This window comes from Condylura cristata, unplaced genomic scaffold (genome assembly GCF_000260355.1).
Source record: "Condylura cristata isolate star-nosed mole 26May11 unplaced genomic scaffold, ConCri1.0 scaffold00040, whole genome shotgun sequence".
Taxonomy (NCBI): Eukaryota; Metazoa; Chordata; class Mammalia; order Eulipotyphla; family Talpidae; genus Condylura; species Condylura cristata.
In genome coordinates this window covers 8,227,575-8,239,931 of record NW_004567141.1, presented here as the reverse complement: position 1 = coordinate 8,239,931, position 12,357 = coordinate 8,227,575, and the positions used below count along the sequence as shown (strand labels likewise).

At 42.9% G+C, this 12,357-nt stretch overlaps 1 protein-coding gene across 2 annotated transcripts in view; it reads right to left on the bottom strand.

Moving 5' to 3' along the window:
- The window catches only part of TBC1D9B (TBC1 domain family, member 9B (with GRAM domain)), a 41,233-nt gene extending 29,359 nt beyond the window's left edge, over positions 1–11,874 (bottom strand). For both annotated transcript variants that reach the window (XM_012733321.1, XM_012733322.1), the window contains exons 1-2: positions 11,763–11,874; positions 5,783–5,901 (exon numbers count right to left, since the gene is read on the bottom strand). The gene's annotated coding sequence lies outside the window, so the exon portion shown is untranslated. The remainder of the gene's footprint in view (positions 1–5,782; positions 5,902–11,762) is intronic.
- Positions 11,875–12,357: the final 483 nt, after the last annotated feature.

Below are 12,357 nucleotides of genomic sequence, written 5' to 3'. Positions count from 1 at the left end.
ACTCAATTATATACCTGAAACCCATTTTAGATGTCTGACCTATAGAACTGTCATATAATGAATTCATATTTGTAGTTTAACTTGTTACAGAATTGGAAATGAATATATATTATTCTAATAAAGTACCCATCTTGTCTGAAATCTTTAGTGACAAAACAGTTTATGACATTCTTTCTCTCTTGCTCTTTTAAAACTGTTCTTTTTTTATAGGTGTTTCTTGTTTCATTCCTAACACTATTTGGGGTTTCTGTCTTTTGTTCTGGATACCTTCTGCCATAGGTTTATTTATATTTTTAGATCTCTTTTTGAATCTGTTCCTCTTCTCTATTGTTGCTTAACTTCTATAAAATTAACTTTTTTCCTTTATTATCTTTATTTCTAATTTCTTGATTCTCTCAAGTTTTTTTTCTCACTGAATTGGACATCTGACTCATTAATTTCCATCTCTTTTTCTTCTTTTTAAATTTTCTATCCTTTTTTTTAAGATTTAAGATTAAAAGTTTTCTTCTGTATACAGCTTTTGCTACATTCCATAAATTCGGATATGCAGTATTATTCCAATTATTGTTTGTTTCGAAATATTTCCTAATTTCCATTTCTTCTGTGACCCATGAATCATATAGAGCTTTTTTACTTGTTGGTTGGGCCTGACATATAGGAAAGCATTCAACAATGTTATTATTATTGTTATTGTTATTATCTAGCTTACATAGGAAAGTAGAGTCCTGCCTGGCTCTCTTCACCTATTTACCTGATGTTAGCAGGCAACATACCTTGAACCCCGAAGTACACAGAAAAAAGGTACTCTTGGTGTAGTGTCCCCAGATCTAGAAAGTTCTGGTAGATACTGCAGGCCCCACCCAGATTGGTGAGACCCTAGATCCTGATTGGGGAGGGAGCCAGAGTAGTCAGAGACCTCACGGCTTGCCATGGGATGCTGCTAGCTTCTGCCCAGACCAGCGGAGGTCTGGTGACTCTCAGTGAGATCTTGCCAGTGCATGTAAGGACCAGACATAGCCAGTGCCTGCCCAGACTGATAAAGCCTCACAAACTTCTACAGGATGCCTCCAGCACCCACCCTGACATACAAAGTCTGTGACTTCCCAGAGATGCTGCAAGCACCTACAGAGACTGATGAGATTCTGACTCCACATCAGGGAATGGGCCAGGGGGGCCAGAAGTCTCATGATCTCCTGTGAGACCCCAATAGATGAGACCAGTGAGGGTGGAGGAGCCATGACCTGAGGAAATACCACATATTACAGTTGTTTCTAAAGCTAATAATAGGCAGAAAGGGAACCCTAACAAATGGCAACACGAGTCTCCAAGTGCATAGTACCAATATCCCTAATGAACACAGCTCTATAAAAGTCTTGAATAAAATCTTAGCAAACCAAATGCCACAATGAATTAAAAGGATCATATTCCATGACCAATTAGGATTCATACCAGGAACACATGGAAGGTTCAACATATAAAAATCTATCAATATAATTCACATCAACAAAACAAAATTTAAAAACCATATGATTATATCAATAGATAATGAGATAGCATTTGATAATATCCAACACCCACTTATGCTGAAGACCCTCAAAAAAGCAGGGGTAGGCCACCCCTGGTGGAGCAACAGGTTAGGACACAGCACTACAAGCTATCTGCAGCCACTCAGTGCAAGTTGATCCCCAGCCCAGGAAGTGACGCACATGGTGCAGGAGACCTTTTTTTTTTTTTTTTTAAAGATTTACTTATACATATAAAACTGGGGTACAGGACAGAGATGCAGGGGCGGCAACAGGCTTCACCAGAGACAGAGAGGGGAGCAAATAGGCTGACCAATAAAGCACACTGCTAAGGGGAGCAGTGGGCGTTTCAGGAGAGGTCTGCCGCACCATGTAGATCACCCCAGGGCGGGAACCTGCACTCATGCTGAAGTGGCTTTAGCCCCTAAGTGCTGTGCTTTAACCCACTGCGCCACCAGGGAGGGCTCAGCAGACTTCTTTTTTCTTACCTGCTGCTCCTCTTAGCAATGTACTTCATCAATCTACCTGTTCTGTTCCTCACTGTCTTTGGTAAATCCTCTCAGTGCCTCTATACTTCTGGCCTATACCCCACTTCTGTATGCATAAATAAATAAATCTTAAAAAAAATGGGGATAAACAGAACATAACCGAATATAATAAAAGCCATTTCCAAAAAACCTCTGGCTAGCACCATTCACAATGGTGACAAACTGAAAGCTTTTCCATTAAGATCTGGTACAGGACGAGAATGTCCATTCTTACCATTGCTACTTAACATAGTATTGGAAGTTCTAGCTAGAGCAATTATACAAGAGGAACATATAACAATTGGGAAAGAAGAAATAAAGCTATAATTATTTGCAAATGACTTGATAATATAGAGAGAGAACCTTTAAGACTCCATGAAAAAAGTAACTGAAACAATCAGTTTAGCAAACTGGCAGGTTGTAAAATCAACACAGAAATCAGTTATTTTGCTATTACACAAACAATGAGACAGAGAGGAAGAAATTAAGAAAGTGACCCAATTTACAATTACAATAAAATATTAAATACTTAGTTAAGCATAAACCTAATAAATGAGGTAGAAGATCAACATAAAGAAGACTATAAGGCATTACTGAAACAGAAAAGGACACACACACAAAAAATATTTTCTTCTCATGGATTGGAAGATCAACATTGACCAAAATGGCCTCTCTACACAAAAAAATATACAGATTCAATGTAAACCTAGTAAAAATATGATGTGTATTTCAAAGAACTGTAACATTTGTTACTGAAATTCATATAGAATCATGGAAGACCCTGAATAGCAAAAGCAATCTTGACAAAGAAAGAGAATGGAGGTATCACACTTTTAGACCTCAATCTATACTATAAAGCCACTATTATAAAAATTGTCTGGCACTGGAACAAAAACAGACACACAGACCAATGGAATATAACTGAGAATCCAGATGCAAACTCACATACATATGGACAGCTAATCTATGACAAAGGAGCCAAAAACAAGCACTGGAACAAGGATAGCTTCTTCAATAAATGATTTTGGAAAAACTGGACAGCTGAATTCAAAAGAATGAAACTAGATCACAATCTTACAGCATATACCAAAATGAACTCAAAATGGATCAAAGACTTGGATATAAAATCTGAAACCATAAAATACATAGAAGAAAACACAGGCAAAACATTTTGTGACATAAGCTTTCATCGTCTTTAGGTATCTGTCCCCAACAGCAAGGGAAACAAAACAGTATATAAACAGCTGGGACTATGTCAAACCAAAAACTTCTGCACAGGAAAAGAAACCATAATTAAAATGAAGACACCCCACTGCATGGAGAAAAAAAAGTATATATATATGCCACACTGCTGACAAGGAACTGATTATCAAAGACATACAAAGAACTCAAAATGCTACAAAAACAAAACAAATAACTCAATCAAAAAATGGGTAAAGTAGCAAAACAGACACCTCTCCAAAGAAGACATTAAAGTAACTAGCAAGCACATGAAAAAATGTACATACTCACAATTAGTGAAATGCTAATCAATACCACAATGAAATAATAACTCATACCTGTGAAAATAGTTCAGAAATGGTTCAGATTGAAAAGGCCAGAAACAAGTGTTGTTGAGGATGTGGAGGAAATACTATACTACTGGTGGGAACGAAAACTGATCCAGCCCTTATGGAAAGCATTATGGAGGTGTCTAAAGACATTAAGTATGGAACTATCATTTAACCCAGCAGTTCTACTCCTAAGTACCTACTCTAAAAATTCAAAACATTAATTTGAAAGGAAACTTGCACCTTCATGGTTATTGCAGCAGTATTTACGATAGCTAAGCTATGGAAACAACCTAAGTACCCTAGAACAGATGACTAGATCAAGAAGATGTGGTGTATGAACACACACACACACACACACACACACACAATGGAATACTGCTCAGCAATCAAAAAGATAATCTCATGCCATTTGTGGCAACATGAATGAAGCTTGAAAGGCTAATACAACGTGAAATAAATCAAAAGGAGAAAGAGAAATACTGGATAGTGTCACTAATATGTGGAATATAAAGTAACTAAATTAATAGTCATAAAAAGACAAGCTGAAAACATAATCCTTGACAACTGAATGTAGAACTGATACATCTGGGGGGAAAGGGGAATGGAGAAAGAGCAAAGAGGAAAGAAGCCCGATGGTCTATGGTGGTGGAATATGGGTGAGTCGGTGGTGGGTACACTATGGTGCCTGATGGAGGTATCCCAATATTGCCTCAGTTAAAAAAAAAAAAAAAGTAAAAACAACGAATAAAGTTCTGGTATTATGATTCTTACAAGAGCCTGCCCAAGACAACTTTGAACCATAAATTTTTTTTTTTTTAAGATTTTTATTTATTTATTCATATAGAACTGGGGTACAGGCCAGAGATGCAGAGGGTGAGAGGATTCACCAGAGACAGAGTGGGGAGCAGAACAGGCAGATCTACGAAGTACACTGCTGAGGGGAGCAGTGGGCAGGTCAGGAGAGGTCTGCCACGCCATGTGGTCTCCTCCGGGGCAGGCAGGAATCGAACTCATGAGGAAGCGGCTTTAGATTCTCAGTGCTGTGCTTTAACCCGCTGCGCCACCAGCGAGGGCCCTGAACCATGAAATTTTAACACAGTAAAAGCCCTCCTACGAATCTAACTTAGGCACTAGCAAAGAAAAAGATACAAATACACTACTCAGGTAGACACTCATTGTAGTGTTAATTATCCTCAAAAGAGGAAATAACCTAAATATCACAGTGGTATTAGTTTTCACACATTACTACACTTTTCAGTCAGTCACTTTCATTTTGCAGAAAAGAGAAGAGAAGAGCAGCTTCCCTTTGTGCCCTGGGCCTGGAAGGCATTGTTTTCATTTGCTGACAGTGTTGCAGGGAATCTCCTGATATGTCATTCTGCATATATGAATACTCCGTAGGGTGAAGTCCAAGGAATGGAATTATAGGGTCAAAAGGTTTGTGCTTTTGTCAGTATTATTAAACAAACATGTTTCAAACTCTTCTGTACTTTGCAACTCCTTCCTATGTTAGTCATGCAACTTGCCATCCCAGCTATATACCTGCATATTTACTCTAAGGCCCTGATGCAGCCAAAGGTAGTGGCCTGCTGATGAGTATGAATAGAAAAAATTAAGAGACAGAAGATCCAAGAATGCTGTTTTGCCTAATTATCTGTTTCCCTAAAATTGGGACCTCCCTTGACGGCGCAGGAGATGGGAAACAGCCTCACAATCTTATCACCCCAGTCTAAGCCTTACAAGGTCCGGAGGTGAAATTCCTTTTCTTTTAATTGCAAAGCTGCACTAGAATGACCAGGTGAGAGGGTCCACTAGTCTATGTATGGACCAAAGTGTGCAACTATGAAAGTTTATCTTTTCTTGTGTCAATTTTATTGTGTTCGAACCTGTGACTTAGAAGGGTGGAGGAATAACAGCTTGCTCTCCAGAAGCCCTCTGCAGGCGTGGAAACACCAACTGAAGTTTAGTGAGACTCCAGTGGCTAGCCAGAAAAGACAGGGCCTTCAAAGGCAATGAGTTTAACTGCCCTTTCAACACCAAGTGGATGGAAGCATACACTTTGTTTCCACCTCTGTAAAGTGGGGGTAAGACCTACAAAGTGCTGTCTGAAAATTAAGAAAGACCACTTAAGTGAGCACTGCCAGCCCAGAGGACATGAGAACTGGTAGGTGATCCTTACATGTATCTTGCCTTTGACAAAGGTGGTGATATCTTCCTCATTGTCAAATATGGACAGCGTCTGGAGTAGGTTATTTTCCAGCCATTCCCAGTGTTTTGTGATTTCTTTGCGAGAAGAACCTAGGTGAGCAAGAATAGGAAAATCATAAAATCACCGGACCATAAACACAAATTCAAAGAGAGATTGGATGGCCTCATATGGTATACCCAACTGATTATAATTCATTCTTCCTCATTACGCTTTATATATAAATTTAAAAATTAAGCCCCCACTCCCTGCCCAGCAAACAAGTCTGGGAGGTTTGAATGGATAAAAGCAGTGGATTAGGAACTGATCTTTATGCTGATGATATGGTTATTAGTCAGCATACACCCAGGACTAGTCCCCCTAGTAAGTCAGTGAGCCCAGGATACTCTCTATGCAGCAGACCTCTCCTGTCTTACCGGCTGCTTCTCCAAGCAGTGTATCTCAATAAATCTGCCTTTACATTTCTCCACTCTGTCTCTGGTGAACTCATTAACCCCTGCACCTCTAGCCTACACTCTGATTATTTCCCAAAACAATCTGTATACAACAAGAATTATAATGATCAAACCCAGAATCACACAATTTACAGTGAGTCATAATAGACAAAGTAAAATAATTTCAGCCAGAGTCAGTCACATGGAAAATAAAGCCTCCATCCTTTCCTAAAGCTAAGTAAGTGAGCACTAAATTTCTATTATCCTTCCAGAAATTATCCACACATCTGCAAGTTTGATTATGTACACAATTTTTCTGCAACACGACAGGGCTCAATGGGGTCTGTGGTATACATGTGATCATATGGACTTGGTATTAAGTGACTACAACTCTCCTCACAATTCAGGTGTCCAGGAAAGGCAGCTGGGGCTTCCTGCAGGGCTCCAGACCTCGGCCAGCTGGTTTACTGCTGGGGGGCTAACATCTCCTAGACATCATTCAGAAGCCAGACATGTCCACTCAGGAAATGGGAAAACTAAGAAAAGGTAACATAAAGCTATATCCAAAGGGAGGGAAAAGCAATTCTTCTGCTCCCTTCAGATAAATGGAAAAGGGGTCCAATTACCTGAATTGGAAAAGGAGGAGAATCAAAGGATAAAAGGTACCTCCACCTGCCCAGACTTCCTCTGCCCCTTCAGAAAACCTTTTTATTGGGGTGGGGGGGTTTGCATATTCCTGGCATGAGGTTTATACTCAAGAATTGTCTTGTGAGTAATGAACACAAGATTAAGAGAAGCATGAAGAGCTGTCTTGGGTAACAGTCTGCTGTGAAAATCCAGAAACTCTAGTCAAACCAGTGACCCAGCAGCTGGCACGTTTGGCAAGGAGGGAACATTATCATGTAAGACGCAATCTGACACAGCTATGCCCCACTCATTTTGCTGGGGCATCTCATCCCACCACCCCATCCTTCCTTACAACACTTTTCTGCCAACTGACTCTATTTCAGCTGGCTGAGATGGCCCCTGTCCAGGCCCTTGCTCATTGTTCTGTCACATGTCACAGCCAGTCAGTCTTGGTTAGCTTAGGGATGATCTGCTTGTTTTGTTACACTTGCCTAAGCAGCTCACTACCCTAACAACAAGTCTGTGGGAAAAATCCCCCCAGGTTTACAGTGAAACACATCTAAAAAATGACTCCTGGATCAGGCACACATCTTTTTTCCCTTTCATTTTTCTTTGCATCTGTATTATGGCTTCCTTTTCTTTTTTAAAGATTTTTATTTTTTTATGCACACAAGAATTGGGGTGTAGGCAAGGGGTGTGTGAGAGGATTCACCAGAGACAGAGTGGGGAGCAGAACAGGCAAATGGACTGAAATAAGAGGAGGGGTTCAGCCGGGGAGACAGGAGAGGTCTGCTGTGCCATGTGGGATGGAACTCAGGCCACAGTGGCTGTGATAGCTTGATAGAGCTGAGACTTAACTCTCGTGCCACCAGGGATGTCCTTTCACTTTCTTTTTACATCACTCTTCATTTTGGTACAATGAATACTTTTTCATCTTGGTTGTAACCCCCGTGAACTTCCACCACTAACTCACCCATGCCTTTCACTGTCTTTTTTAATCAAGAACCCACATTTGAATTTGGAAGTTAGATTTCCATGTAATCAACATTATTGTATCATTGTCCTTTTTTTTTTTTTTTTAAAGAATTATTTTTTATTTGTACATACAGATCTGGGGTACAGGTCAGAGGCTCAGGGGTGGCAAGAGGCCTCACCAGAGACAGAGTGGGGAGCAGAACAGGCAGATTGACGAAGTACACTGCTGAGGGGAGCAGCGGGCGGGTCAGGAGAGGTCTGCCACACCATGTGGTCACCTCCGGGGCAGGCGGGAATCGAACTCATGCAGAAGTGGCTTTAGCTTCTCAGTGCAGTGCTTTAACCCGCTGCGCCACCAGGGAGGGCCTCATTGTCTTTTTTTTTTTTAAAGATTTATTTATTTATTTATTCATATAGAACTGGGGTACAGGCCAGAGATGCGAAGGGTGAGAGGATTCACCAGAGACAGAGCCGGGAGCAGAACAAGCAGATCGACAAAGTATACTGCTGAGGGGAGCAGTGGGCAGGTCAGGAGAGGTCTGCCTTGCCATGTGGTCACTCACCTCCCGGGCAGGCGGGGATCGAACTCATGCGGAAGTGGTTTAAGCTTCTTAGAGCAGTGCTTTAACCCGCTGCACTACAAGGGAGGGCCCATCTTTTACACACATGTTCCTGGCAGCCTAATTGCGTTGCTTCTGTTTTCAGCCACTTTTATTTAACTCTTGGAAGTACTTGGAGACAGGTACCATGATGTTCATTTCATTTGTTTATTTATTGAGATGATCATTATTTAATTAGATCCTTTGTAGGGAATTCAGAACACAAACTGTGAGGATAAATCCATTTGTGGGAGTAGATACAGAATGGAGGTCACCTGAGAGCTGAAGAACAGCTTTGATTATTGGCTGAATTTGTGGGATACCAGCTTTCTGATCAATCTTGCACTCACTACTTTCTCATCTCATTATTTCTCCTCTGTGTTGAAGATATCGACTTCCTGGTGTTGGGTTGAAGGAAGCATTACAGAGATGTTTTGGATGTTCACACACTGATGTCAATGTTGGTGGAGCTGGTAATGACAAATGTGTGGTGTGTCCTACACAGTGGAAGTGGATTGAGAGACAGAGGTCCAGTCACAAGTAGTAAGCCACTGCACAACTGTTTCAGAAAACTTCCTCCCTCGGTGGCACCATGTTAAGAAGGTCAGTATGGTCCTAGGAGTGATGCAGCTCACCGCTTTCTCCCATGCTAACTGAAGGGTTTTGCGGAGGCTCAACAGCTTTCAGGGCACATCTTCATTAAGAGGGTATAAAGGCATTTTGCAGACACTTAAGTATTGCCATTGCCACTATCAACTGGTTTTGTTAGGGTTTAAGAACCTTTTCCTTTTTCTTTTCAAGCCCGGATTTAGTTGCTGGATACTTCCTTTCTGGCACCTTTGCTTAGGTACCTGTGAGGAGACTGGAACTATCTGCCAATCCCTCTCATTAGGACAGGGTTTCTGCGACAGTGGGGCTTCCCTTTCTTAGGGATTTTGGTCTAGGCCTTCTTAACATTGTTGCCAGTATTAGCTTTCTTGGCTTTAGATGTCTTTTCTTAAGTAGCTGTCTTCTCAGCGTTTTTAAACCACCATCTTAAAAGATGGGAAACTGAATTGAGGCCCCCTATGATTTTTATTTTATAGGACGAAGCTGAGACATAGAGAAGTTCAGTATGTTACCCACGGTCACACAGCTGGGGAGTGACCAAAGGATAATCCTAGCGTGGGTTGCCCTGCTGAGCCTAACTTCAGGAAAGCTAGCAAACATTCCATATGAGTGTCCCTGGGGATGTGGCAAGTGTAGAGGAGTAAGAAGAGTGGATACATAGGGCTGGGGAATCTGTGAAGACAGTCTTGGGGGTTGGAGGTGGCTCCAGAGTAGGAAGAGGAGGCTAGCTGGATGCAGGGGACACTGTACATATGGGCCAGACAGGTGTGGTGGGAACGTCAGGTGCCAGGAGTATCCTCTCAGGTTAAAGTGCAGGTATGTGTTGTGGAGGTGGAAGGAGGCAGATCCTGAAAGTTCTTTAATAGCAGGCCAAGAAGTTGGGGTTCTCTGGTCAGGTGCCAGCAGGATCATGTCTGGTTTTGGAGAGTTAAAGTGGAAGGAAAGCTGGGCAGAGGCCAGGGCCCAGCTGGGGGTATGATGGGCTGGGAGGAGGTCAGTGTGATAGTCCTGAGGCTTGGGGCTGGAGTTCCCCAGAACCAAGTCCTGATGTGATCAAAGGGGTTTTCATACAGCCTGGCTACACTCCACTTCTCTCCCCATGATAAGACTGCTCTCACTGCCACTGTCCTTTCCCCATCTGCTCCCTAATAAAGAATACTGCTGCAGCAGAGATGAAAACCTCCAGGGTCTGTTTTAGAGTAAAGCATGGCCTCTGTATACACCAACTTCCTGCACCCGTCTCAGGTACAGCCCCCACCCAACAGGAAGTCCCTATTTTCAGCTGGGAAACCGGCTTCTCTTCTGTCCTTCCCCTACTCCCACCCAGTGCTCCCACTCAGGCTCTGGAACTACAAGGGCACAGCAACTGCAGGCTTCCAGTTTGGCCTAGGATAAATTCTCCTTCTGCACCTTTGTTCAGTCATTTTCACAGAGGGGTGCACAGGTACTGTGAGGAGGAAGACAGCTGCTTAGCTCAGTATCCAGGGCAGGGTCCACCTATAAGAGGTACTGTGTGCAAGCTGCTGTTTCCCTGTGCTTTCAGCTGTTGAACTCTCCCCTCCCAAAGCTGGGATCCAGATGTCCTATTTACTCAGGTCTCCAAGGAAAACCATTCTTCCTCAGGGAGAGTGACACTGTGGCTTCTAGCGCAGAGAGGATTCAGAATATCGGATATGCAGATGCTCTGGGCCTGAACAGCAATTCTGTGTGATCCTGCTAGGGCTGGTTACCTAACCCCTTTGGCATATGGTTTCCTTACCTTCAAATAAGAGAACATGGGCTTGAACACGAGCATCCAATTATATGTGTATTTTTTCCTATCTGTGGGTTCTGAAACACCAAATTCGCCAATGCTGCTCCCAGGGGGGATGTGGAGCTAAGTTTCTGAGGACCTTGGCCATATTTTCATCAGTGCTTCAACACATAACTGTTTTATCTGTCCTTCTGTTGAAAGACATCTTATTTAATGTATATTGTCAAGTCACTGACACTGAATCCAAAGCTTGCCGCACTTTGACTTGTATCAGGATGAAGTTCCTCTAACACACTTTTTCCATAAAGCATATAGAAGCTTCTGAGTTTAGGAACACCATCCAGAATTTTAGCACTCTATTTTGGGCCGTTTTAAGCAGTAAAATCACAACTTCCCTCCCAGCCCTCCCCCAACTCACAAAAATCATGACACTTGAACACCAAGGAAAGGACACTTATTTACAATTTGGGTTGAAACATAAGGCAGAAGAAAACCTTGTCTCACTTCATCTGGGGAACTGTGAATTTGGCAACTTGAATTTTTTGATACTCTGTACTTGCACATTCTCATGCATACCCACAATGATCCCAAAAGACACCTTAAGTACCCGATTTTGGGGTTTAAAGATACATTTTATCAAGTAGGGGAGTTTGCAAAATGGGACACACAAATAATAATAATCAACTTATCTATTTTGAAAAAGATGGGCACCAGAATGTGGACACTATGGCAGCAGAGTCCTCAGAGGGGCTCCCAGGGTTTTGAGGGGCTATCCTCCACCTGTGAACAGCTGGCTCCCTCACTAAGCTATAAGCTGGCCAGGGCTGTGCTGTCAGGAGAAGCAACCTGGTTGTGAGTAGGCGATATTCAGCCCAGGTATGCCAGCGGCCCTCCCCCCTCCCCCGACCCCTTCCCCGGGAGCCAACCCAGTATGCCTGGTGAGTCAGGGCACCTACCGCATGCTACTGTCCAATAGACTTGTGAGTCCTGGGTCTGATGCAGAATGCGGTAAGGAGCCACGCGGGCACTGGAGTCCAGCACCACATCCAGAGTACCCACAAGAAGACCTGTCAGCAGGGCAGAGAAGGTGAGATTGAGGGAGGGCAATCAGAATGGTGGCACTGTCCCCAACAACCGGGTCCAGGGTGGGGAAACATTTTAAATCACCTCTTCATCAAATGACTTCTTCCTCAAAACTTTTCAGCCCACGTCTACTCTCTGTGTACCTACTTCCTACTTCTAGGAAGCTTCTGCTTCTCTTGACCCAGAAACACTTGCAAGGAGGTGTAGATTTTCTTTTTAAAGATTTATTTGTGCATACAGACCAGAGGAGGGGGTGTGGGTGGAGGAGGAAGGGGAGAGAGGATTCACCAGAAACAGAGTGGGCAGAACAGGGAGATCTATTGAAATACACTGTTGAGAGGAGCAGTGGGTGGGTCAGGAGGTCTGTCACACCACCTGGGTCACATCCCTGGCTGCAGGGACTGCAGATTGCACCACCTGGGTCACATCCCTGGCCTGGGATCGAACTCTTGCTGCAGTGGCTGCAGT